We start from the raw sequence: 12,611 nt of genomic DNA, 5'->3' as shown, positions 1-12,611 counted from the left end.
TGGACCACAGGCAAGGGCTTTTCTGGAATTTGGAGCTGCTCCAAATAAATGGCACTCGGGACTCAGGGGCCTCATAAATTTGGTTATTTTCCATGAGAAACCATATGAAAAACCAATATCAAGTACTTTTTAAAGGAGTACTGTTATAATAAGTTTTCCTATGATTACCCAAGGCATACAAGTTTATTGAAGACAAATTAGAGTAGGAGATGGTAAGATGATCAGAATTCCTTGTAATGTAATCATCTAGGGGGTAACCACTGCTAACATTATGAAGTCTGTTTTTCTGAAATTTTGTTATAGTCACTGAAAAAGTTATAATCGTAATTTGGGCTTTTATCACAAACTTAAATCAACTTGAAGAATATCTACTCAAGCTTTGTTACTGCTTACCAATGTCTCGACCTGTTGGTTTACTTTCATGGCAGATTTTTAGAACCACTATTACTTTGAAGTTTAAGGCTCCTACTCTTCAGCTTTCGCTACTACTGAATGTTTTTTCTGGTAATACCTATTTAGATATTTACCCCCTTCAGGACTTAAAAAACGGTCGCAACCGGGAGGATAAGCTTAGATTGGAAATTTGGTCATTATTCGCCCCACCTCTGGGAATGGCATTCTAAAACATTTGACCCACATTTCTTTCCTGGAAGGGATGGATTTTTCTCTGACTAAATACTAAAGAGCGCCATCTGTGGGCTGATGATTCCACACCGTGTAAAAGGATTTTGTGTGACTTCAACAAAGCAGGGCTGGACAAACCTACAGGGTCACTCGTGACCTTTCATGATTTTCAAGAGTGATTATTTCAATCACAACAGTCCAGTTGGGAGGCAGACAAGACTCAGGTTCAAATTATGGGTCTGCCACTTAATACCTTGTTTAACTTGCTGAACTCAACCTCAGTCTCTTCAATGGTGAAAAGGAACAATAAAACTGCTGGGTGGTTGTGATATTCGTGGGAGAGTCGTAATATTTGTGTTGCCCTTCCCATGTGTGTATGCCTTATCCTTGCCAGATTGACTATCTCGTTTAACTCAGTCCCTAAAAGATGAGAGAACAAATCCTTGCAAGTCCAACACCCAGTGTATTTTTATTCGTTTTTTTTGGAGTTCTGACTTGTGTTTGCCAATTTAGGGGAAAGCTTGTCCAGCTGGTGCCTTGTTATAAACAACTCTGTGTAGAATAATAGTCAAGAATTTCAGCTCGGAATTTGGACTGTCTGAACTCGGCCAATTTTTCATTCTGTGACCTTGAGTAGTTACGGAATCTCTCTGTGCCTCGGTTTCCTCACTTATAAAATGTAGTACCAACCTCATAGGGCTGTGTGCAGATTAAATAGCTTTACAGAGAAAGTACTTGGAAGAGTGCCTGAAACACAGGAAGCACTCAACACTAATTCCTACCAGGTATTCACAAAAATGGGTTTACAGAAGTGGTTAGAAAGCGGTTACTTTTAAAGGGGATTCACAGTTTTTTCATAAGTCTGATTACCATCGTGTATTCAAAATAGTACTTGTTGACAGAACGTCAATTGATAAATAACTTTTCAGAGTCTGATCTGGTGGAGAGGCACTGGGGGAGTTCTCAGGAGCCTGGATGGAGCCCTCCCCTGGAGCTATCCAGCTGTAGGGTCTTGAACGAGTCATTTGACTTCTTTGAGCCTTGTTGTCATCTAAAAAGAGAGGATTGTTTGCACATTCCCTGAGATCTCATTTTTTAAAACTCGAGCATTTTTCACTTAATCTTTTCTGCACGGAGACATACACCTACCTGGAAGAATTCATGGTTGCTTCGAGTCCGTCAATGCTATCAGTTCACACATCTAAGAAAGCAGAATGCTTGGGTACCAGTTTCTTCTAAGTTAAAGAAAAGAAAAACACCCTGAAGCTTGTTACCAGGGCAACCATATTTCTTTGCAAGAAGCCTTAGTGTATATAGTGTACAACTTTGCTCTTGTTCTACAGCAGGGTTGCATTCATTTAGAGAAAGAGAGAAAAAAAGATCAGTCCTCCACCCATTCACCACAAACCCTGATCTCGATCTCTCTCCTCTATCTCTCTCTCTCTCTCTCTCTCTCACACACACACACACACACAACTTTAGGCTTGCTTTCAGACACCAACATCATCATCATCCCATTCAGAAAATGGTTACTATGAGGTAGACTTTATTCTTTCTGGGTTGGGGAAGGGAGGGAAGGATTGAATTGATTAAAAAGGCATTGAAAACAACAGTCATTAGAAGTAGAGCTTCTTTATCCATTGTTGTTTTAAACATATCAAATTAAAGGGCTCTCATCTGTTTTGTCACTGTGCCATCTTGACAAAAATCAATCTGGTGAAAGTCCAAATAGCTAGATGGATGAAACTAGTGACAGTGACTGTAACAATGATGCTATACTGAGGATGGTGATAATCAGAAAGGGGGAAAAAAGAAGGACCATGTGTAGCGGCGCTTACTGGACAGCTTCCAAGAACGGAATTCAAGGGTGGGAGGAAACAGTTTGCCACGTGGCAGTAGTCAGTCAGCATTTTAGCAGCCAAAACGACTTTTTGGCACAAGTTAAGGCCGCAATTGCTTCTTTCCTTAGAGACACAAGCCTTCGCTGCCTCCATTTTTAGCATGGCTCCATAATCTATAGTCAAGTTCAACGATTTCACAGTTTTGGGTGCAAAGTGTTTCTCAGGTTCTTCTAGTCCCTGGACATGCCATGCCTTCTCAAAAGACCACAGAAACTGCAAAGCTTTTTGCCAAAACTTAGAATGGCCCCCAGAGCTGGGGCAGTGCAGCACAGCACAAGAATTCTTCTACCCTGGATTACTGCATGTAGAAAAGTTTTTTCAATCTCCCTAGAGCAGGTGGACTCACCCTGGTGGAGATGACTGGGCAGAAAGGAAGCCACTCAAGCTTTAGCTTCCCTTTTGCTCAAAAGAGCCCCACTGATGCCTGACAATAACGCCACTCCCTTCTGAAACAAACTCTTTTCCTTCCCTCACATCACTGAAATTAGCACCCTTTCCCTTTTAAAGGGCATTTCCACTCAAGAGCAAAACAATTGCAAAAGACATCCAAAAAATAATTGTAATCAGAACAGATACCCACTTTCAGTATAGACTGCTTATGAAGCAAAGGTAGGCTTTATTTTTTAAATAGGTAAACATATACAATCTGTTGTGGTCTGGCTTATTTTTTATATTACATACTAAATTGCATTTACCCCTTCCAAACCTAGAAGAGAGATGAGATTAAACTATGTACAAAACTGATAAATCCAGAAAATTCAGACTGGTTAAGTCATATCCTCTGTGGAAAAAGTACTAAGAAATGGAAAAGTCTACGAGCCTTGGCTAGAAAGAGTCGAGAGCCTTTTGCTCGATGATGCCACATTTTATATCACCTAAGTATAATAAATATTATTGAACTATGTTGGATCCTTCTCAAAAACATACCACTTCGATCTCAAGCAGTTCTCAAGTCGACCCAAGTCATGGGTTTGGAGAAGGGCAGGAAGAAGCTGCCAAGATTACTTGGATCACTTTCCGTCCACCCTGGGTTCCTGGATGACGGCTTTGGTTGAAGTCATTTTCCCTATTTTATTTGTCACAGGGTCTGGAGCAGACACAGGACCCCCTCCCCCCCCCCCCCCCCCCCCAGTAATGCATGCCTGGGTGACCTCTCTCTTGGATTCCTGCAAAACATTCTCTTCCCATAGATGTCTAGGAAGCTTTCTTTGGCTGGTGCCAAGGAGGTGGTGTCATTCCAGGGACACAAACTAAAATAGCACATTGCACTAAAGCTACACAAGCTGCGTGAGCCGCCATCCACTCCTCTGATTTATGGTCTCCAGTGACCTCAGGGTCGCCTATTTAGATCAGGTCCACGTCCATAAAGGGGCCCAGTAGTACAAGTAAAGCATTTTAAATGTCTATTTTTAACATCTCTGTGAGCAGCCAGCAGTCTCAACTTTTTAGGAATCCTGTAAAACATACTTGGTATGTCTTCCATAGGACTCGAGTTGAAAACTAATAGTATATGTTTATCCATTGGTACATGTGGGAACATTTTTTTTTAAAAGAAAAAGCAATGATGCGTCATAACGACTAAATTCTTAGAACGCATTGGGAGTGTATCCTCTCTCTTCCCCCTGTGATGGCAGCATTTCACTTACTTAAGCCCACTTATTTATCCAAGAGATATGATTTATCCAGTTAAGAAGGCCTCACATTAGTATGCTGTGTTTAACAAGTGTCAGCCCCTTAAAGTTTGCATTTATTTTTGGATGGCTAAATTTTGCTGATGGATTGTTTGCCAAATGCTGTTAGGTTTAACCTAAGCTGTTTAAAATTTAGGTGGGTGCAGAAGATGTGTTTGGTTTTTAAAAAATTTTTAATCATGGTAACATATATATAACAAAACTTTCCATTTTAATCAGTTGTAAGTATGTAATTCAGTGGTATTAATTACTCTAGCAATATTGTGCTACCATCTCCACCTTCTATACTATGACTTTTTCATCACTCAAAACTGTGCAGGTAAGATTTTAAAGAAGGAAAGGACATTAGACTAGTCAAAAAAATTTTTAATTTTATTTTATTTCTTAATTCTCTTTTTTAAAAGTTAACAGATCACACAAAACGTTACATTAAAAAACATAAGATGTTCCCATATACCCTACTCCCCAGCCCCCGACCCCCATCATTTTTTTAAAAAATTGTATTGTTTTGGAGATACATAGATCACAAAAAAGGTTTACATTAAATAATATAAGAGGTTCCCACATACCTCCCCCCCACCCCCCACTCCTCCCACATCAACAGCCTCTTTCATCATTGTGGCACATTCATTACATTTGGTGAATATATTTTGGAGCACTGCTGCACCACGTGGATAATGGTTTACATTGTGGTTTACACTCTCCCCCAGTCCATCCAGTGGGCCATGGCAGGACATACATTGTCGAGCATCTGTCCCTGCAATATCTTTTAGGACAACTCTAAGTCCCGAAAATAATTGAAATGGCTCTTTCAAATACCAGAAGAAGGCCAGAGAAGAGTGGGAGAGGAGGGAGAAGGAGTGACTTTTCCTAGCAAATTAAAATGAGAAGAAAATGAAACTGAAATGCAGATGCTGGTAGGACGCTGGTAGGACAGTGAACGTTTGGGCACTTCCTCCACTTGCCTCCAACCCAGGCTATCTACAGCCGGTACCTGGGGAGCCTGACAGCTGGCTGTGCCTGGCTCACTGCAGACATGCTGATCCTTTAGCATCTGCACTTCCCAGAATGAAGGAGGGATGCGTCAGGGATCTGAGCTGGTTAATGCTTCTCAATAAGCAAATAGAACATTTAAGCTGAACAGCCACTTCACTTTCTGCTGTGTAGACAGAGCAGATCTCACAGGACATCTTTTTTTTTCCTCTCCCCTTCTCCACCTTCCCCCCCCCCCCCCGTCTGCTCTCTGTGACCATTCACTGTGTCCTTGTGTGTCCACTTGTATTTTTGTCAGCAACACTGGAATCTGTGTCACTTTTTTGTGTGTGCCATCTTGCTGTGTCAGCTCTCTGTGTGTGCGGCGCCACTCCTGGGCAGGCTGCACTTTCTTCGCACTGGGTGGCTCTCCTTACAGGGCGCACTCCTTGCGTGTGGGACTCCCCTACACCGGGGACACCCCTGCGTGCCACGGCACTCCTTGCATGCAGCAGCACTGTGCATGGGCCAGCTCCACACGGGTCAGGAGACCCTGGGTTTGAACCCTGGACCTCCCATGTGGCAGGTGGATGCTCTATCCATTGAGCCAAATTCGCTTCCCTCATAGGTCATCTTGCATTTCCCTTCCAGAAAAAACGAAAACAATCTACTGATCTTCTTTAGATATTTCTTTATCCTCTTCTTTTAAAATATTTTACTGTGGTATGTCTATAAGAAATTTCCCATTTTAACCATTTGTACAATCCAGTGGCATCAACTACACTTACCCATTACCATCACCACCATGGATATTTTTAAGAGAACGGTTCTGACCCATGCTGGGGTGGCGACCACAAGGCAGGCCTAAGCCATTCCGCAGGGACTCCCGGGCCATCCAGGGAGAGCAGCCAGCCAGCGTGAGGTCCAGGAGCTGGAACGGGGGTGTGCCAGGCGCCGAGGACGGGAGCAGGGGCTGTGAGTGGACACAGTTGGGGGCAGCTCCTGCCTGGCCTTTCCTTGTCTCTGGCTGGCAGCTCCTGGGCTCAGGGTGCCCTGGGGTGGGTGGAGGATAGGTTTACAGTCACTGCCCGGTGTGGACACAGGCCATGGAGGAAAGGCCCGTGGAGGGCAGGCCAGAGAGGGAAAGAAGAAGCAAAAACAGCAGGAATAAAGGCAAATTTTACTCTAAAAGGCAAACTAATAATAACTTACATTACGATCATTCTTTCTCATGTGGACTTTCCTGATAGTGCCCTTTTTCATGCCTCAATTTGCCTGACATGCTTCAAACAGAAGATACATAAAGAGGCATTGATGGATGCAAGGTAAAATTTTAAACCTTAAAATATGAAGCTGAGGAAAATGTGAACTTTTTATAGGGCCAGGTGTCTCTTTTCCCAATTGAGGGAGAGCAAAAACACTGTTGTCAGATTGGTAGATTTTCATTGATAGAAAGCCAAGTAAACAGAAAAAAGGATCCTAAGGCATTTGCTCTTCTGTATTGTGAGGTTTAACACTAAGAAATAATCATTTCTAAATAAAATAAAGAGAAGAAAGAACAAGTTTCCTTTTGGAAAGTGATGAGGTGCTACCTTTTCACTGCACACTTTTCCTTCTTTGTCTTTGGAGCATTAAGCATGAAAAGTCTAAATATTTATATAATGCCACTCAAAACAGCAACAGGGGTAGACCAGCTGGTTCCTTCTGTCTGTTGACTTCTTCTAAACTGTCCATTCAGTGTAAAGGTAGCAAGCTAAGAAATGAGAAGAAAATTACTTTCAGATGACAACTTGAGTCAGCTGACTAAGCAGTTGAATATAATTTTTAGAATTTTCTATGAATTATCACTTAGAAAGCTCCAAAAGAGAATGCATATGAAAATTTCTTCTATGGTGGGATTTTCTTCCTATTTATAACAGTATAATGCAATGATAAAATGGCCTTATTGAAAGAGAAATATGCCAAAGAATCAAATTTTCAGATATGATTTGTGGAAGGCACTCTTACTTGCATTCAGATAATTCACGACGAAAATGTTAGGAAAAATTAACTCTTCTCTTTTAACTCCTGGCTTTAATGCTGAGGGGTGCCAAGGATGTCTTAGGGGAGGGGCTTGCTTCTATCTCTTTATCTCCATGAGCATCTCCAAAAAACTGAAAAACAAAAAATTTAGTTCTTAATGGAAACTAAGATTTTTTTAAAAGGCTTCTAAGAAAACATTGCTGTTTTGAGTGATTTGCACTCTATCATTTGAGTGAAAATTGCTTCCAGATAAGGCCCAGACCCTTCCTCCAACCATATGACAAAACTCAGTATTTGGCATACGGAAATTCTGAAGCCATCATTGTTTTTAAATCTGTGATATTTGCCATTCAGACTTACAAACTGAGGGAAGGTAGTATAAGAGAAGGAGCAAAATATTTGGATTTGGAAAACTTAGTTCAATGTTCTACTTTAATTTACTAATTGTTTCACCCCAGGCATGTCACCTAATTCCTCAAGCTTCAATTTCTATCTCCATATGTGAAGGGTGATAATGATGGTAATGGTCACAGCGGTGGTGAAGATGATAGTAATGGTAGTGATGATGGTAGCGGTGATGGTGGTGATGGTGGTGATGATGGTGGTGTGGGTGGTGGTGATGATGATGATGATGATAGTGATGGTGAGGATGATGGTGGTGGTGGTCATGGTGGTAATGGTGGTGGTGGTGATAACGGTGTTGATGGTAATGATGGTGATGGTAATGGTGGTGATGATGGTGATGGTGGAGATGATGGTGGTATGAGTGGTGATGATGATGGTGGTGGTGATGATGGTGGTAATCATGGTGGTGGTGGTGGTGATAACAGTGTTAATGGTAATGATGGTGATGGTAATAGTGGTGATGATGGTAATGATGGCGATGGTAATGGTGGTGATGATGGTGATGGTGGTGATGGTGGTGATGATGGTGGTGTGTGTGGTGATGGTGGTGTGGGTGGTGGTGGTGGTGATAATGGTGATGATGGTAATGATGGTGATGGTGGTGATGATGGTGGTAATCATGGTGATGGTCAAGGTGATAATGGTGGTGGTGGTGATAACAATGTTGATGGTAATGATGGTGATGGGAATAGTGGTGATGATGGTAATGATGGTGATGGTAATGGTGGTGATGATGGAGATGGTGATGGTGGTGATGATGGTGGTGTGGGTGGTGATGATGATGGTGGTGGTGATGATGGTAATCATGGTGGTGGTCAAGGTGATAATGGTGGTGGTGGTGATAACAGTGTTAATGGTAATGATGGTGATGGTAATAGTGGTGATGATGGTAATGATGGCGATGGTAATGGTGGTGATGGTGGTGATGATGGTGGTGTGGGTGGTGGTGGTGGTGATAATGGTGATGATGGTAATGATGGTGATGGTGGTGATGATGGTGGTAATCATGGTGGTGGTCATGGTGGTAATGGTGGTGGTGGTGATAACAATGTTGATGGTAATAGTGGTGATGATTGATGGTAATGATGGTGATGGTGATGGTGATAATGATGGTGACGGTGGTGACGGTGGTGTGGGTGGTGATGATGATGGTGGTGGTGATGATGGTAATCATGGTGGTGGTCATGGTGGTAATGGTGGTGGTGGTGATAACAGTGTTAATGGTAATGATGGTGATGGTAATAGTGGTGATGATGGTAATGATGGCGATGGTAATGGTGGTGATAATGGTGATGGTGGTGATGATGGTGGTAATCATGGTGATGGTCATGGTGGTAATGGTGGTGGTGGTGATAACAATGTTGATGGTAATGATGGTGATGGGAATAGTGGTGATGATGGTAATAATGGTGATGGTAATGGTGGTGATGATGGAGATGGTGATGGTGGTGATGATGGTGGTGTGGGTGGTGATGATGATGGTGGTGGTGATGATGGTAATCATGGTGGTGGTCATGGTGGTAATGGTGGTGGTGGTGATAACAGTGTTAATGGTAATGATGGTGATGGGAATAGTGGTGATGATGGTAATGATGGCGATGGTAATGGTGGTGATGATGGAGATGGTGATGGTGGTGATGATGGTGGTGTGGGTGGTGGTGGTGGTGATAATGGTGGTGATGGTGATGGTGGTGATGATGGTGGTAATCATGGTGGTGGTCATGGTGGTAATGGTGGTGGTGGTGATAACAATGTTGATGGTAATAGTGGTGATGATTGATGGTAATGATGGTGATGGTGATGGTGATAATGCTGGTGACGGTGGTGACGGTGGTGTGGGTGGTGATGATGATGATGGTGGTGATGATGGTGGTAGTGGTGATGATGATAGTGGTGATGATGGTAATGGCGGTGGTGGTAGTGGTGGTGATGATGGTGGTGATGATGGTGTTAATGGTGGTGGTGGTCATGGGGTGGTCATGGTGGTAATGGTAGTAGTGATGGTGATGGTGACGATTGCCCTCTTAAACAATTGCCATGAGGTTAAAGAAGATAATGTATAAGACAATTGAAAACCATTAAGGGCTTATTATGTAAATGCCAAGTATTATTAAACTGTGATAATTCTCAGTTGGTCCAGCCTCCCAAATCTGTACAGTTCCCTCTTCTCCTACTTCTGGCCTTTGTCACAAACCAGGATGAGCTGGCTTATTTAAAGACACAAGTTGACTGGAGCAAAGCTGTTTACTACTCACCTCACATGCCTTCCAGAGGTACCTCTGGTGCATGAATTTACAAGCCTGGCTGCTATCTGATCTCCACCATGTGACTAAGGCAGAGCTTAGAATAACCCCATTGCTTGGCACAGAATAAAGTACGTGATTTCATACTCATTTTCTATTGCTTTAACCGTCTAGTTTCCCTGTGAAATTTCTCTGAGCACCACAGAGAAATATACACTGTGGTAGTTTTCTTCTGGAGAGAGTCCCTTGCCTTGTTCAGGAATGCTGGAAGTGGAGAACATTGAGCATATCATTAACAGTATACAGGACCTATTTCCTGGGTAAATATTTACTTGCGGGAAACACACCAGATACTGCCTTCCCAATCACCACTTTACAGAGTTCTTTTCAAAAGGGAATTTGAGAAAGGCTGGGCTCTCTCTATTTGTTAAACCACATTCCTAATTTAAAGATAGCACCCCTGAAATGTCAAGTTAGGTCAATGTTACAGCATTTTAGGACAGATGCTGAAATTTCACATGGAACTTCTACAGTGTCCGCTCTATTGGTGTGTTGTTGTTTTGTTGTAATTCCCACTGCTTTTAAATATTTTCTATGGGAAAACTTACTAGAGGAAATCATGATATCTATGTGTGTGTAAATATATTAAAATGGGCACATAAATGTTTAGGAGGGCAAACATCGGCTCGGTTGCTTCAAAACATTACATGGGGCAAAGAGCAAGTTACAAGGGTCAATCTCGGAACTAATGAACAAATGTGTATTGAGCACCACTCAGTAGAAGTCATGATCGGGGCACATAACTGATGGGTGCGAGTAGCACAGAACCAGGTATAGAAGGTGGACTGGCAATGAATCAGTGTCTCCCTAGGCCTGGGAAGACAAGTGATGGGGGGTTCAGAAGCATCAGCTGTGGACATGAAAAGACGACACATCTTATTATTTACAGCATGGACTAAAGCATGAAGAACAGAAAAAATTCTGTGAGTCTTCCTAACATTGGCAATATGCCCAGAAAGAGAAATACTTATGCCTTTATGACTTACCAGGTAATGCTGAGAAGCTTAGCAAACTACTCACAGCGAGTGGATGACTCCACACCTACCTCAGTCTAAGGCAGAGGGTGGCCTAATTCAGCCTGCCGCCTGTTTCTGTGTAGCCTGCAAAAGAAGACGTTTTTAGATGAACGTTTGCAACCCATTTGATCCTCGGGGACACTGACCCCAATTAAGCAAAATGCTATCCCAGAGAAAAAGAATTACTTTCTTCTTAGCAGGCCTGTATTACATGAAAGGTCATGCTCAATCATTATTATTTACTTTGACATCTGTCAATAAAAATGTGTAGGAAACTTTGATTCCTCTCTTCTTATATATCCTTGATTTTATCTCTTGGCCCACAGAGACTAAAATATTTACTATCTGGGTCTTTACAGAAAAAAGCCTTTCGATCCCTGGTCTAGGTCCATTTTCAAATCATTTTGCCTTTTAATATCATTGAGAGTTTCTTAACCATCCGTCCTTCTAACCCTTCCCATGTCTGCTGGTTGGAACTTATCATTGCTAAGGTCCCTTTTAACGAGAAGATATGTCACCCTATTGCACCGCTCTGTAACACCAGGTGATCTGGAAGGATGATGCACAACTGATGGTCCAAAACAGAAAAGCAATGCTAGAATGCCTTGCATGGGGGGCAGGAGAAGTCACAGTCATAGGAGGGAGAGAAGCACAGAAGGACAGAGGACTTGTTCTCCCAGCTCAAGATTAGGTCTCTTCTTGGACAATTAATTTGGCAAAAGAAGCTAGTGCCCAGGCGTGTCCAGGGCCCTCCCATTAAGATGTCGGACCACTGCAAGGCACTCTCCTCCCCATCTGATTCCCTGGATTCACATGTCATTCCGGGTGGGCAGCCTCCAGGATCTGGAGCCCTGGGGCCTCCTTGAGTGAGCATACCTCAGGATGGTCTTCTCGGCTTTTCCATGGGCCGGCGCACGTCTCCTTACTTGCCAAGGAGTGGTGGTGCCAGGCCTCAGGGAGCATCTCCCAAAGAAACCACAAAGTGGAAATGCGTTCCCTTTACATTAGGAGATTACATGGGATTAGAAGGGCTTTGATCAGCCCCAAACAGTGCTGGCTCTTGCCCTCTGCCCCTGGCCCCTAAGGCAGACCGGGAGGGACTGCTCAGCCTGCAGTTAATTCAGGAACCAGGAGGCCTTCTCAAAGACGCCCCCACAGGGGAGAGCTCAAGGCACTGCCACACACCCATGCACACTCAGCGGAGGCTCCCGGCTCCGGGCTGCTGAGCAGGGCGAGAAGCAGGAATGTTCAGCTCTATTTATTGGGCACCTCTGAGCAGTTTTAACTTGCTTGAAGGCAATCTTGCTGTCAAGAAGAGTTAGGAATGGATCTGCCAAGGAAACAGCAAAGACGACTGAGAGTCTGCAGGTCAGTTTCTCTCTCTTTCTCCTGAGCCTAAACCTAACAGCAGGGCACTGGGTGTACCTGACAGATGCTTAGAAAGACTGTTTTCTCTTAACAGGATGTGTAGAGAGTCAGATACAAGAGTTCCCTCGACTCATTTCAGCCTAGCAGAGAATCGGCATTTGGATCTGTGTAAATACTTTAAAAAGTAATTACAAAATCAGAAGGTGGCCCCCCCAAGGCGCTAGGAGCTATTAAGGTCCATAAGTGGGGTTTTTTTCCCCAAACACTTCCCAGTATCTATTGAATGTCTGGCAGGTGCAAGGTTCTGGT

At 43.1% G+C, this 12,611-nt stretch overlaps 1 protein-coding gene and 1 long non-coding RNA gene across 3 annotated transcripts in view; one reads left to right on the top strand and one right to left on the bottom strand.

The window, feature by feature from the left end:
* The window catches only part of RIPOR2 (RHO family interacting cell polarization regulator 2), a 212,209-nt gene that overhangs the window by 95,220 nt on the left and 104,378 nt on the right, over nucleotides 1–12,611 (top strand). The gene's annotated exons all lie outside the window — the stretch shown is intronic.
* LOC131275343 (uncharacterized) lies at nucleotides 7,253–11,896 on the bottom strand. Its single transcript, XR_009182782.2, has 3 exons — nucleotides 11,811–11,896; nucleotides 10,964–11,018; nucleotides 7,253–7,341 (listed from the first exon to the last, which is right to left on the bottom strand). It is a non-coding gene; the product is annotated as an uncharacterized lncRNA (long non-coding RNA).

The sequence above is a fragment of the Dasypus novemcinctus genome, chromosome 22, assembly GCF_030445035.2.
Source record: "Dasypus novemcinctus isolate mDasNov1 chromosome 22, mDasNov1.1.hap2, whole genome shotgun sequence".
Taxonomy (NCBI): Eukaryota; Metazoa; Chordata; class Mammalia; order Cingulata; family Dasypodidae; genus Dasypus; species Dasypus novemcinctus.
Note: the sequence above shows the minus strand (reverse complement) of the source record. Positions and strands in the feature narration are given on the sequence as shown.